Here is a 14101-nt window from a genome sequence, read left to right as displayed (position 1 = left end):
AAAGAATAAAAAATCACAGTTATCACAATAGATTCAGAAAAAGCATTTTGAAAAAATAAACACTCATTATGATATAAACTTTAAATAATTAGATATAGAAGGAATTTACCTCAACACAATGAAGGCCATATATGATAGGCCCACAGCTAACATTATACACAATTGTAAAAAAAAAACAAACTTTTTTTAAAGATCGGAATAAGGCAAGAATGCTCAGTCTTGTCACATTTATTCAACATCATAATGGAAGTCCTCGCTAGAGCAGTTGGGCAAGAAGAAGAAATATAAAACATCTAAATTGGAAAGGAAGAAGTAAAGATATCTCTTTTTGACAATGATGTGATCTTATATGTAGAAAACTTTAAAGACTCCATACACAAAAAATTTATAGAGCTAGTAAATGAACTGAGCAATCTTATAGGATACAAAATAAACATATAAAAATTAGTTATATTTCTATACACTAACAATGAACTATCCAAAGAGGAAAACAAGAAAACAATCCCATTTGCAAAAATGCCAAAAGTAATAAGGTAGGAATAAACCTTATGAAGGAAATAAAAGATCTGTACACTGAAAAACTAAAAATACCAATGAAAGAAATTAAGGCAGACACAAGAAAATGGAAAGATATTCCATGCTCATGGACTGGAAGAATTATTATTGTTAAAATGTCCATATTACCCAGCAGATTTATTCCATGGAATCCCTGTCAAAATCCCAGTGTCATTTTTTTTAAAGAAGAAATAGAAAAACATCTTAAGATTCACAATTATCACAATAGATTCAGAAAAAAACAGGACATCCTGAGTAGCCAAAACAATTTTGAGCAAAAAGAAAAAAAAACAAAACAAAACTGGAGGTACTACACTTTCTAATATCAAAATATATTATGTAGCTTCCCTAATAAAAACAGCATTATTTGCATATAAATAGGTAATAGACTGATGAAACAGAATACAGAGCCCATACATAAACCCATGCATATATAGTCAGCTAATTTTCCAGAGTATAAGAGAGAATAGTGTCTTCCAAGAATGATTCCAAGAAAATCATGTATCCACATGCAAAAGAAATTAGACCCTTATCCTATACCATAAGCAGAATCAACTCAAGATGTATTACAGTCTTAAATGTAAGATCTGACACTATAAAACTAGAACATAGAGAAAAATATACAATATTAGTCTGGGCAATGATTTTTTTTGGATTTGACCCAAAAGCTCAGGCAAGAAAACCAAAAATCAACCCCTGGAATTACATCAAACTAAGATGTTTCTACACAGCAAAAGAAATAATTAATGAAATTAAATGGCAACCTATGGAATATGAGAAAATATTTGTAAACCAGATATCTGAAAAAGCCTTAATTTCTAAAATATATGGAACTCTGTAAGTTAATAGCAAAAATACAAATAGCCCAATATAGAAATGGGCAAAGGAACTAAGTAAGCATTTTTTTTCAAAGAAGACATACTCTAGGTGTTATGACACATGCCTGTAATCCCTGTGATTTGGGAGACTGAGGCAAGAGGATCACAAGTTTGAGGCCAGTTTTGGCAACCTAATGAGGCCCTTAGCAACTTAGGGAGACCATGTCTCAAAGTAAACAAACAAACAAACAAAAACAAGGTTGGGGATGCACCTCAGTGGTGAAGTGCCCCTGGTTTAAAAAAAAAAAAAAGACATACAAATGGCTATTAGATATGTGAAAAGGAACTTAACACCATTAGTCATCAGGGAAATTCAAATCAAGACCATAATGAAATATCATTTCACACTTATTAGAATGGATATGACCAAAAAAATTTAAAAAGTAACAAATGTTCACAAGGATATGGAGAAAAAGAACCTTTACATGCAAATGAGGGAATGTAAATTGGTGCAGCTATTGTGGAAAACCAAATGTAGATTCCTCAAAAAATTAAAACTACCAAAGGATATAGAAGTTTCACTACTGGGTATATTCAATGGTATTAAAATCAGGATATAGAAGGGATATCTGCATTCCCATATTCATTGCAATATTACTCACAATAGCCAAGATATAGAAGTAACCTAAATGTTCATTGAGAGGTGAATGGATAAAGAAAATGTGGTATACACATACAATCGAATACTATTTAACTTTTATAAAGAAATCTTGCCATTTGTGACAACATGGATGAACATGAAGGGCATTATGATAATTAAGCCAGACATAGAAAGACAAATATTGTATGACATTATGAGTCTAAATAGTCTAACTTCTAGAAGCGTAGAGTGAAATGATGGTTTTCAGGGGCTGGGGAGAGGGGAATATAGGTAGATGGCAGTCAAAGGCTATAGTGTTTCAGTTACACAAGATGAGTAAGTCCTAGAGATCTGCTGTACAGCATCATGCCTAGGTAACAATACTGTATTGTGTGCTTAAGAACTTGTTAAGGCAGATTTTACACTTAACTGTTCTTTCATACAAAAAGAAGAACAAATACAAAGAGTGAGTGAAAGCCTTTGGAGGAGATTTATAGGTTTATGGAATAGATTGTGGTGATGACTCCATGGGTGTATTACTCATCATACTGTGTATGTTGACAATATACAGCAAGTTATATGTCAATTAAGTGGGTTTCGTGTTGTTTTGTTTTTGTTTTCAAGGAGTGAGCAGAGTAATGGTGGCAGTTTGAGTCAATAGCTTTTTATTCCAGTTTGGAAGTGAAAGAAGAGAAATATTCCCACGATAAGAGAATTGATTTTGGTTTACTGGGTGAGATTTTAAAAAAATACACTACTTAGAGTGATAGACCTTTCAAGCACAGATTTTTTCCCCCCCAGGATTCAATACATTGTTTGTTTTATCGGCACATTGACACTGAATGGCAATTGCATATCATTCTCCTAGTCTGCTCCCTGGAATACTAATCCCAAGTAATGTTTCATGTAAACCAGAAATGTGTGTCAAGATTTTCTTTGGTAAAGTACTGGAACATATGGAAAATTGTTCATACTGCATTTCCCTAATAGAAAGAGATTTAAATTTTATAGGAAATTTCTAAGAAACTTAAGCATTTATAGAACATTCCTGTATGTTTTAAGTGCATTCCATTTTATCCATTTCCCAAATGTATTTGATCAGAGAACAGAAGATTTTTTTCTCTTTTCTTTTGGTTCTGTGGATAGAACTCAGGACCTTGTATATGTCAAGCAAGCGTGCCACTGAGTTACAGCTCCAGCCCAATTATAGACTCTTTTATCTAATGTATATTAGGATCCCTTATGCTAATTTCTGAAGAATATTATTTTTAGAAAACACAATTTAAATACATATGCTTTCAAAATAGACAAATTGACCAAGGGAATTAAAAAGTGCAGAAATTTATCTATGCATTTGTGGTGAAATGATTTTTGACAAAGGTGCCAAAAATACATAATGAAAAAAGAACAGCTTCTTCAATACAGGATACTAGAACGACTAGATATGCACATGCAGAAGGATGAAATTGGACCCTTATCTCACACCATATACAAAAATCAACTCAAAATAGACTAAAAACTTATTAAACATAAGACCTGAAATTACTAGAAGACCATAGGGAAAACCATTTAACATTGGTCTGGACACTGGTTTTTCACATTTGACCCCAGAATCTCAGTCAACGAAGCCAAAAAAATAGACATCTGGAATTCTAACAAGTGAGAAAAATCACACAGTACAGGAAACAGCAGAATGAAGAGACAGCTTATAGAATGGAAGAAAAAATGTTTTAGACTGATAATGGATTAATATTCATATATATAAGGAACCCAAACAACTCAATAGCAAAAACACAAATACCACAAACAAAAAATATTGACAAAAGACCTGAATGGACATTTCTCAAAAGAAGATCAATAGGTATGTGAAAAAATGTCAAATATCAGCAATCATTAGGGAAATTTAATTTAAAAGCACAATGAGGTATCATTTCACATGTGTTCCAAAGACTATGATCAGAAAGATGAATGATAACAAGAATCAATGAAGATGTGGACAAAAGGAAACTCTTGTATACTATTGGTGGGAATGTAAATTAATATAGCCATTATAGAAAATAGAATGGAGTTTCCTCAGTAAGCTGAAGATAGAACTACCACATGATCCAGCAATCCATATCTGGGCATCTACCCAAAGGATTTGAAATAAGTACATTGAAGAGATAACTGCTCCACCATATTTATTGTATCATTATTCATAGTAAAATTATGGAAGTAATTTAAGTATCAACTAGTGAACAGATAAAGGAACTGTGGGGTGTACACACAATTGAATATATTCAGCCATGAAAAAGAGGAGAATTACATCATTTGCAACCACATGGATGAACCTGAAAGTCATTGTGTTAGGCGAAACAAGTCATGCACAGAAAGACAAATACAGCATATTATCATTTATTTGTGGAATCTAAAATTGAAGTGGTAGAAAAGCAGATAGTAGAACGGTGGTTACCAGAGACTGGGAGATGTTGGTCAAAGGATACAATATTTCAGTTAGTCAGGATGAGTAAATGATAAGTATTTGGAGTGGTATGTTGATTAACTTGATTCAGTCATCCACATTGTACATATATATCTTAGCATCACTTTGTATACCACACTTAATATGCAATTATAATTTGTCATTATCCAATAACAAATTTAAAAGATAAGCATACATGCCTGGCTAATCTAGTAAATTTTTGTATTAAGTTACTTATGCTATGATTTAATTAATTTCATGTATTTTCTTTGAGTTCTAGTTGCAGCACTTTTGCACTGTTCAATTGACAACCACCCACAGTTGGTAGTCAGTTATGGTATGTCTCTGGGCTTAAAGCCCTTCCTGTAGCTGACTTGTTTGTTTCTGAGCAAAATATTCCAGTTATTTATTGAGCCTTATTTCATTCATTGAATATACCTTTGTTGAATATTTCCTGTGTTCTTGACAAGACGGATACAAAAGTAAATGAAAAAAATTCCTGAATTTCAGGACCTTTCATTTCAATAGAACTACAATAAATTAGTAGCAGCATAGGAGTTAAAATCCCTGATGGATTTATGTTATCAAGGTTGATCTTACCAAGGAGGAAGGGATGCTCAGAGAGTCAAAACAACTTCATAGTAATGCAGATATAAGTTTGAAGTTTAGATTCATCAGTTACCAGATGAATAACCTTGGAAAACAATTGACCCCTTGTAAGGTTTATGTGCAAAATTGGGTCCTGATTTAGGATTCAGCCACACATTTTGGGCAATTTGTGTTAATTCTGTGAGTATCTTTGTGGTGAACACTGAAGAAAGTTCTGTAATTTGATGATGCAAGTAAGTATTTTTATTACCTCCTCTACTTACTTAAAAAATACAGTTGAGGAACTGAAATAAAGCCTAAAGCCATATATTTTGGTGATAGGTGAGATTTGAAAACAGGAGGTTGAGCATCTTGGATCCATCTTGATCCCAGGGCACTGCCTCTTTGGAATACATGTGCATGTTGAACAAGGCTTCATACCCTTCTGGAGGCTCTTTTAACTTTACCTTCTTGATGGAAATGATACTCTGATATCCTGATAGGTAAATGGGCTTTTTAAAATATGGCATTGAAGGCTCAGATATATTTACAGGATCATTTAAATTAATTATTTCTATAGATTTTATTCTTAGTTGTATATACTTTCAGAAAGAGAATAACATTCAAGGAGTTACTTAGTTTGGGAAGTCTATGCCTAGTATATTGTTGGTGAATGATACACAATATGCTTTCATTATTTAACAAGGCATTCTCAATAGGCCTAGTTGGTGAGTTTGAGTAGCAGATGGGAAGAGTGTTGAAGTTGAATCTTCTCAGTAACACAGTGGTGGTTAAAAAGCTGGCACAAGTTGAATCCTTAAGACATGAGATAAAAACTGTTGGGAACAGCTCACAAGCAGGATTTATATTGATTGTGGTATTTTGTAGGAGCTGTAGTTGAGGAAACTTCTTTGAAAAAAGTGTTTTATAAGGAGATTAAAGAACTGAGTCCTTAAAACTGCAATTGAGGTCAGAGAGACTATCAGGATAGTTGAGGGTGAGTGGCACTTTCTGAGGAAGAGGAAACATTCAACATAAGAACCAAAGTTTTGGGACAGAATTGAAGTTGAGAGAACTGACTTCATAGGTATTTGGATCTGTTCTCCTTGGTAACCTCATCAAGTATTCTGAATATTTTTTTCCCCTAACCTTCACTGTTTTCTTTTTTCTACATTCTTTGTGTTATCCTGTGCACAATGAACTAGGGTTTGTCTCCTTTTGTATCAAGCATTGATGTGAAGAAGCCACAATAAAATACATTTGTATTTTTAATTTTTTTTTTCAAGTTTAAAACTACTTTAGCATGGATTATTAAAAGGAGAAAAGTTTTTGTATAGGCTCTGCTAGTTTAATGTAGATTATCTGTGATGTTCAACCCCCTGCCAGGGGTTGAATTCTTTGAAGCTTGTGACTGATCCATCCTCTATATGAAGTGCAGTGGTAATTTTTTAGTTCTACCTGAGAGGGTTCTGAGGACCCACTGGAAAGGATGTCAGATGTGAGGCTCAGTTTTCAGAGAGGTAGAGGCAATACTTTTGCTAAAATATTCTTTTCAGAGAATGGCGAATTAGAAAATGTTAGCCAGAATTTGTTTTTTATTAATGTGCTCTTTTGTGTACCTCCTGTCTTACTTTCGTTTTGCAAAATGAGAGGTGAAAATTATTTTTTTTTTTTGCTTCTCTAAGAACTGTACAACTAAGAACTTAGAAGTGACATTTTTGTGGCTTACAACGTTATCCCTAGTTCTTAGTGAAAAATCCCAGAATGTTATTGGTAGGATTCAGCTCTAACAATCCAGCTCTTTTAATTTAGTTGTGTCATTCTGAATTTACACAGTACTTTCTGCATGTCACTTAATGTGGCTCAGTGGTACTGTTGGAATAGAACTGATGTCTTTTGACCTCTGGGGCAGAGTGATTTTTTAGTGTTGTTATTTTTCACTTGAAATGAACACATTGGATTTCTCAGCTTAGTACAATCTTTGGGTTGCATGGTACCAGGAGAAGTCATGGAGAGTCTGCTACTAATATTTCAGAGAAGTTAAACAAAGTTGCTCAAGGTCACACAGATGAGAAAACTAAAAATCTGAATCAGGATGCTTTGGATCACATAAACTCAGAAGTCCTATTGGGTCATTCTGATAGAATTTGTGTATCACAGATTTATCTGTCTTAAATAAAATCATGCCTCAAACCCCATAATGTGTAAATTATAGGGAAGTACTACCATAGCTTCTTCATGCTCATTAATATTTACCCTTGTGGGAACATTGCAGTGTCTGCCACTATTAGAATTTCAACAGTGTTGCCTTCCATTATCTCTATCCAGCCTTAAATTGAGCATGGTAGATCCAGTCTTCCTTGCAACCCTGTATATTTTGACAAGAAAATATCCTCTTAAGATTAATAAAAAAAGGGGGCTGTGTGTGGCTCAGTGGTAGAGTGCTCGCCTGGCATGCATGAGGCACTGAGTTCGATCCTCAGCACCAGATAAATATAAAATAAAGATATTGTATCCACCTAAAACTAAAAAAATAAATATTAAAAAAAGATTAAAAAAGACTTTTCAGTGAAAAGGAAGAAATATTCCCACAAGCCATGAAAAACTGGTTTGAAGTGAATTAGAGAACATCAGCAAGAAGTGGCCTGTTGTAATGTAGCATTTTGGCTTCCTCCTGTCTCAGTTTCATTTTGCAAAATAGGGGATAAAAATGTTTTTTCTCTGATTAAGAATTTCACAACTAAAAACTTAAAAATATAGCAATAACGTATCATCCTCATAATGGGCACTGGGGAAGGAAGAAGAGCTGAGATTTGCTGGCCACAGTGTGCTGTTCAGCTTTTCTTAGATACAATTTCCTTCTTTCTTTTTGTTTTCTATGAGAAGAATCATGATAATAAACCCAACAACTACATAAAATATTAATTATCTGATAATCATAATTAATTGGCTACGTGAATGCTAGAAGTAAGATTTATTTTTGAGGCCTACAAAGTACACATTATATTTCTTCTTTGTATTGCCCTTAATGGTAGAGAGTAATAGTATAATAGTTGCAAGAGTACCTCTCTGTACAGTCAAAACAAAAAATGTCTATGGCTTTAATCTTATTCATCTTTTTAAATGAGTCTAATTAATTGAATAAAAATAGACACACTGGCTCTTCCTGATTTTGGAATTGATTTAACATTCCCCATAAATATACGTAATTATTTTGTACTTAGCTATTATCTTAGGTTGATAAATAAAATGGGTTTTACAATGACTTTAAGCTTAGAGAAATGTAAATTTGGTCTCTTTAGAGGGAGACCAGTCTAGTCCAGACTAACATAGAAGCTCTGTGAGAGTTGGGGCAATTTCTATCTCATTTACCAAAATATCCTTAGTGCCTAGTATTTGCCTAACAAATATTAGGTACTCAGGACATTTTTGCTGAATAAATTAAATATAGTGTGGTTCCCAGATATTTTCTTGTATAAAATTACATAGGTTCATTATATCATCAACATCTCATTAAACAAGTAAGTCAGAAGTCCTTTTATTTATATTATTTCAATTTGCTGTTTAGAAAACATTTTAATAATAAAAATTGAGCAAAAATGAATGAATTATGAAAAAATGTAATTGATAACCATAACCTTTCAAAGCATGAAGTCTCTGGAGGAAGAAAAGCTAAATCTAAGAGGCCCTGTGATAAAAAGATTAAAAATAGTTGCTCTTTATTGTTAGACATAAATCATAGATGAAAATCAGCTTATGATTCAGTTCAGTAACTTATTTGGCTCATTGTTCTGGTCTATGTATGATCATAGCAATGCTCTGGATTTTCATATCACTCTTTACTTTCCACAGAGATAGTGGCTCCATTGTCTCTCACTAGACCACCATAAGCAATCCTACCAGAGAGAAAGGAATAGGGATGTTCTCAATAAAATGCATGTGAATGGAGACACAGAGGATTAAGTGAATTGCCCAAGACATTGCTACTTGGTGATGGACAAATGCTTTTTTCTATATCTGATTCCTCACACCTGCATATTTGAACCTTTACAGATTCATAGTAGCAGAAATAGATAATGGGAGAAGAGGCATAAAACCAAGAACAAAAGAACAGTGAGTGCAGCCCGGGGCCTCCTGATTGCAGTTAGACTTCAAGGGGCTGAGTTTAAAAAATCTCTCTTCCATGAGATACTTCAGTAAAGAATGTGAAATCCCAGTCTGAGCCCACTGCTAAGTAGTATGTGATCTTAAACCAAGAAGGTCTTTTTTTTATTGTATCAAAACTTTGGGGTTTTCTTATCTTTATTTCAGTTAAGTTACTCTAGTATTCCAAGGTTTTTGAACAATAAAAACAGTATTTCAGATATGACTAATTGATTAAATTGACATGGTCAGTTCCCTCAACAGTTAACAGCTATAATATAATAGCTATCATCCTGCCTATTGAAAATGTCCTGAGTGGTACTCTAAAAATATTTGAATGAAGAATGTAGTCCCTGAGATAACAAATAATAATAAAGGATTCTTTTAATCCAATCAAAGACCAAATGCCAAGGTAGCAATGTTGAAACAAAATTACTGAGGCTGACATAGAAGATATCAGAAGAAGAAAATCTGACTATAGCTGGTGACTACCAAATGAGTCTGCAGTGCTGCTGATATAAACTCATGGAGTCGACTGTATTTTAACAAGAAGGTGTGGTTCTGAAGTTGGCTATGAGGATGAAAAAGAAAATATTGAGGAGAAGCAAATTATTAAAGTGTGAAAAGCTTTAGACTTTTTAGTTCTCCTGTGTTATTAAAGGCCCTATGCCTAATCTTAACTTTGACCATATAATTGTTCTGAAGAAATACAATATCATCAATCCAGTAGCCAAGATCTTTTTGAAATGTATTTCCCAGGCCCCTGAACTCAATCCCTTGAAGTCCAAAGTGTATCTAGTAGGTATTAGTATTATATTACTAATAGTTGTATTTAATATTTATTGTGTCTCTATGAATGGTACACTGCCAGATGCTTTAAATGAAGTATTTTATTCTCAAAGTTCTTTGAGATAGTTATTATTATGGTCTTCCTTTCATAGGCAAAGTCATTAGATTTATGGAAGTTAGGAACTTCTAAAATATATCTCAAATGCATGTTTTAGGTACAGTGCATTAAAAATTCCATAATAAATATAAAACTGGGAAATTTTATTTATTCATTGCTTTATAATTTATTTGAACATTGCTTAAGAGTTAAGGACAGGAAATGAAAAATGACGTGAAGTACAATCATGAATTCAGTTGGACTTGTTCACCCTTTTTTTATTAGCTGGTTGCTCGAATTAAATTTTCTTTGGGGTAACACCTTTGGAATAAGAGAGACCAGGATTTGAATATTAACTTTACTGATTATTAACTGGCTACCTTTATAATCAGGTTATTTAAATATCCTGTGGCTTACTTTCCTCATCTGGTATATGGGCATAAAACCTTCTTCACAGGTCTCTTGTAAATACAATTGATCCTAATTTTTCAAGGATCCTGAATTTGCAAATTTGACCATTTGCTGTGATTTATTCATGACCCTGAAGTCAGTACATGTAAAGTTTTTAGTCATTTACAGAGTTGTAAGATATTTTAGTTACCCATGAACAAGGTGAATGACTTCTTATTTGATCTCTCATACGATAAACAAATATCCCTTTGTGGTCCATTTAGTTGCCATGATTTTACCATTTTATGTATTTACTTAGGAGATTCTGCCACTTATAATAGCCCTCTAAGTATAGTGCTAAAGTACTGAATAGTTATCCTAAGCAAAGAAGGCTGATATATGCCTTTTGGAGAAAATATTTTATAAGGCTTATATTTTATAAGCCTTTTGAGGCGTGAGTTGTAGGGCTATTGTCTGTTTGTTCAATGTTAATAAATCAGCAATATATATTAAATAAGATATTCTTGTTACTGGGGATTGAATCCAGGGATGCTTTCCTACTGAGCTATAGTCCCAACTGTTTTCATTTTTTAAATTTTAGACTGGATCTTCCTGAGTTTCTGAGGCCTCAAACTTGTGAACCTCCTGCCTCAGCCTCCCTAGTTTGTTGTTGGGATTACAGGAGTGTGCCACCACATCTAGCTTACTAAAATATTTTTAAACAGAAATAAATGGAGATCTTGTGACCAGAGGCTAATCCTGAATTTTTATTAGGAAAAGTGGCTCAGTATTTACTAATTTCATGTTCCCAGAGACTGTATAAATTTAGCAAGAATAACAATAGTTTACTGTTTGTAAAGTACCAAGTGCAACACTTTAGTATATTATAAAGACTCAGTATATTCACTTTCAACTTTTTCTTAGTTTTCCTTCTGACTCAACAGTACTTCTGAAAGAGTTTAGGATGTTCTTTTTAATAGGGCAATAAACACTCTAAAATAATATCACTGGTTTAAAAGACAAGATCCTCAAACACAATTTTTCTTCTTTTTAGCTTTTATGCTCCCTTATAACAACATATTATAAAATATTCTTATTAATTAATTAAAAGGGCAGTTTTGAACCCCAGGCTAAATTGTCTTCAAAGGTAACTTTATCAGTAAGTAAAATGTTCATCTTTGTGGTGGACGATGCAGTCTCTTTTGCAACTATTCAACTTTGCCATTATATTATAAAAGGAGTCATAGACAATATGAAAATGAATAATATAGCTGTCTTATTAAGACTATAAAAACAGGCTAGATTTGGCTGTGGGCTATAGTTCAAAAATTTTTGACTTTGTTATATTGGCTCTTGTTTTGTGATATCATTTATCATAATAGGGAAATAGCATGTGATTCTGAGTTTGCTAGAAGTCCCATAAACCATTTAAACTAAAAAAAAAAAAAAAAAAAAAAAAAAAAAAATTCCTTACCTCGGTTTCTACTGGTTGTCCTGGTAGTAATTATAATAACATGTGATAAGCATTTGTTATATGCCAGGCACTAAGTTAACCACTTTATACTATAATTTATTTTCTCAGCATAGCCCTATAAGACAGCTATTGTGATAATTATCTAATTTTTTAGGAACAGAAACCAAGGCCTAAAGAGGTAAAGTAACTCATTCAAGATCATGAAATTAGGACAAGGTATAATCTGGTCTGAGAGTTGTATCCTCCATCCCTAGGATAATTTTGGAATGTAGCTGGTATTCAATATTCTTTGCCTAACCTTTCCTTATTTTCCAATGTTTTACTTATTTGGGGATGTTGATCTGAATGTTAAAAGTTCATTGTACAGCATTAAGTTTTTTGAAGAGAAGCATTATATTAATTCAGTGGATAAGTAAGTGGATGAATGTGGGTTTTAGCTCTAATTCTTTAATTAGTTTTTCAAAATTAGCTTGTTTTTATCTCTAAGTTTTTCAGTGTATTCTAAAAGAGAAGTTTGCCTCAACGTGAGGCTTTGCTGCTTCACTCTCTGCTGGAAGATTTGTTTCTCTTCATCAGATAATTTGGACATTTTATTTTGTTCTTTTTTCTTTGGTATCCTGATTAAAGGATTAGAAAGCCCTTTTCTAGGTTTGAGTCACTAATACCACCCTGTGCAGAGCCTTTAGCTTCAGGGACATTGATTTGCATTTGTTGAATGCATAATGACTTAGCAGCAGAACTGCCTTTTTCCCTGTTAACTATGTTAACTGTTCTTACATTGCCCATGTCTGCCATCTCTAGGTGCAGTTCTCAGAGTGAACAAAGATATCAGAAGTAGGTGTGGACAGGAGATATGACCAGGGTGGTGCTGAGAACATTGAAAACATAAGCTTGAGGCTTCAGAATGGAGATAACTGGTTTAGCTATCATATTGCCCTTCTGTGGCCCCTTTATATTTACTTCTCACTCCTAACTGAACATTTTATTTAGGCTTGGTATGTGCCAGATACAGCTAGGAATCCAAAAATAATGGCTTTTTTTTTTTTTCTCGGAGCTGAAGGTCACATGTTCCCTGCTAAGTGGTCTCTCTAGATAGAAATGCTTTAGTGGAGGTCTTCTGGAGACTGTACTTTGGGGCATGGAGGGAGGCAGAAATGACTGCCTGGTATACTGAAGTGTTCAGTCATGAAGAGAATCATTTTTTGAACTGGGAACAGAATTTACCAGTTAGAGTAGGTTAGTTGGCCAACATCTCTGGGAAAGAAGACTACCACAGCAAGAGGGAGGATGAAGTATTTGGGGAATGATATGCATTTTGTTGATTGTAAGAGGGTGAGACAAGGGGATGAGCTGGGTAAAATCAGGGCCAGATTGTGCAATGCACATAGTGACAAGGCAGATATTAAAAGCCTTTTCTAGGGTACACTTGTACATTGCTGGTGGGACTGCAAATTGGTGCGGCCAATTTGGAAAGCAGTATGGAGATTCCTGGGAAAGCTGGGAATGGAACCACCATTTGACCCAGCTATTGCCTTTCCCGGACTATTCCCTGAAGACCTTAAAAGAGCGTACTATAGGGATACTGCTACATCGATGTTCATAGCAGCACAATTCACAATAGCTAGACTGTGGAACCAACTTAGATGCCCTTCAATAGATGAATGGATTTAAAAAATGTGGCATTTATACACAATGGAGTATTACTCAGCACTAAAAAATGACAAAATCATGGAATTTGCAGGGAAATGGATGGCATTAGAGCAGATTATGTTAAGTGAAGCTAGCCAATCCCTAAAAAACAAATGCCAAATGTCTTCTTTGATATAAGGAGAGCAACTAAAAACAGAGCAGGGAGGAAGAGCATGAGAAAAAGATTAACATTAAACAGGGATGAGAGGTGGGAGGGAAAGGAAGAGAGAAGGGAAATTGCATGGAAATGGAAGGAGACCTTCATTGTTATACAAAATTACATATAAGAGGATGTGAGGGGAAAGGGAAAAAAAAAACAAGGGAGAGAAATGAATTACAGTAGATGGGGTAGAGAGAGAAGATGGGAGGGGAGGGGAGGGGGGATAGTAGAGGATAGGAAAGATAGCAGAATACAACAGTCACTAGTATGGCAATATGTAAAAACGTGGATGTGTAA

The 14101-nt window shown here is 33.9% G+C and overlaps 1 protein-coding gene across 1 annotated transcript in view; it reads left to right on the top strand.

Moving 5' to 3' along the window:
* Positions 1-14101, top strand: part of Elapor2 (endosome-lysosome associated apoptosis and autophagy regulator family member 2) — a 161619-nt gene that overhangs the window by 84153 nt on the left and 63365 nt on the right. The window lies entirely within an intron of this gene.

The sequence above is a fragment of the Marmota monax genome, unplaced genomic scaffold, assembly GCF_021218885.2.
Source record: "Marmota monax isolate L192 unplaced genomic scaffold, Marmota_monax_Labrador192_F-V1.1 WCK01_AAM20220418_F8-fsc00139, whole genome shotgun sequence".
Taxonomy (NCBI): domain Eukaryota; kingdom Metazoa; phylum Chordata; class Mammalia; order Rodentia; family Sciuridae; genus Marmota; species Marmota monax.
The sequence above is the reverse complement of the archived record's forward strand: the minus strand, read 5'-3'. Positions and strand labels throughout refer to the sequence as shown.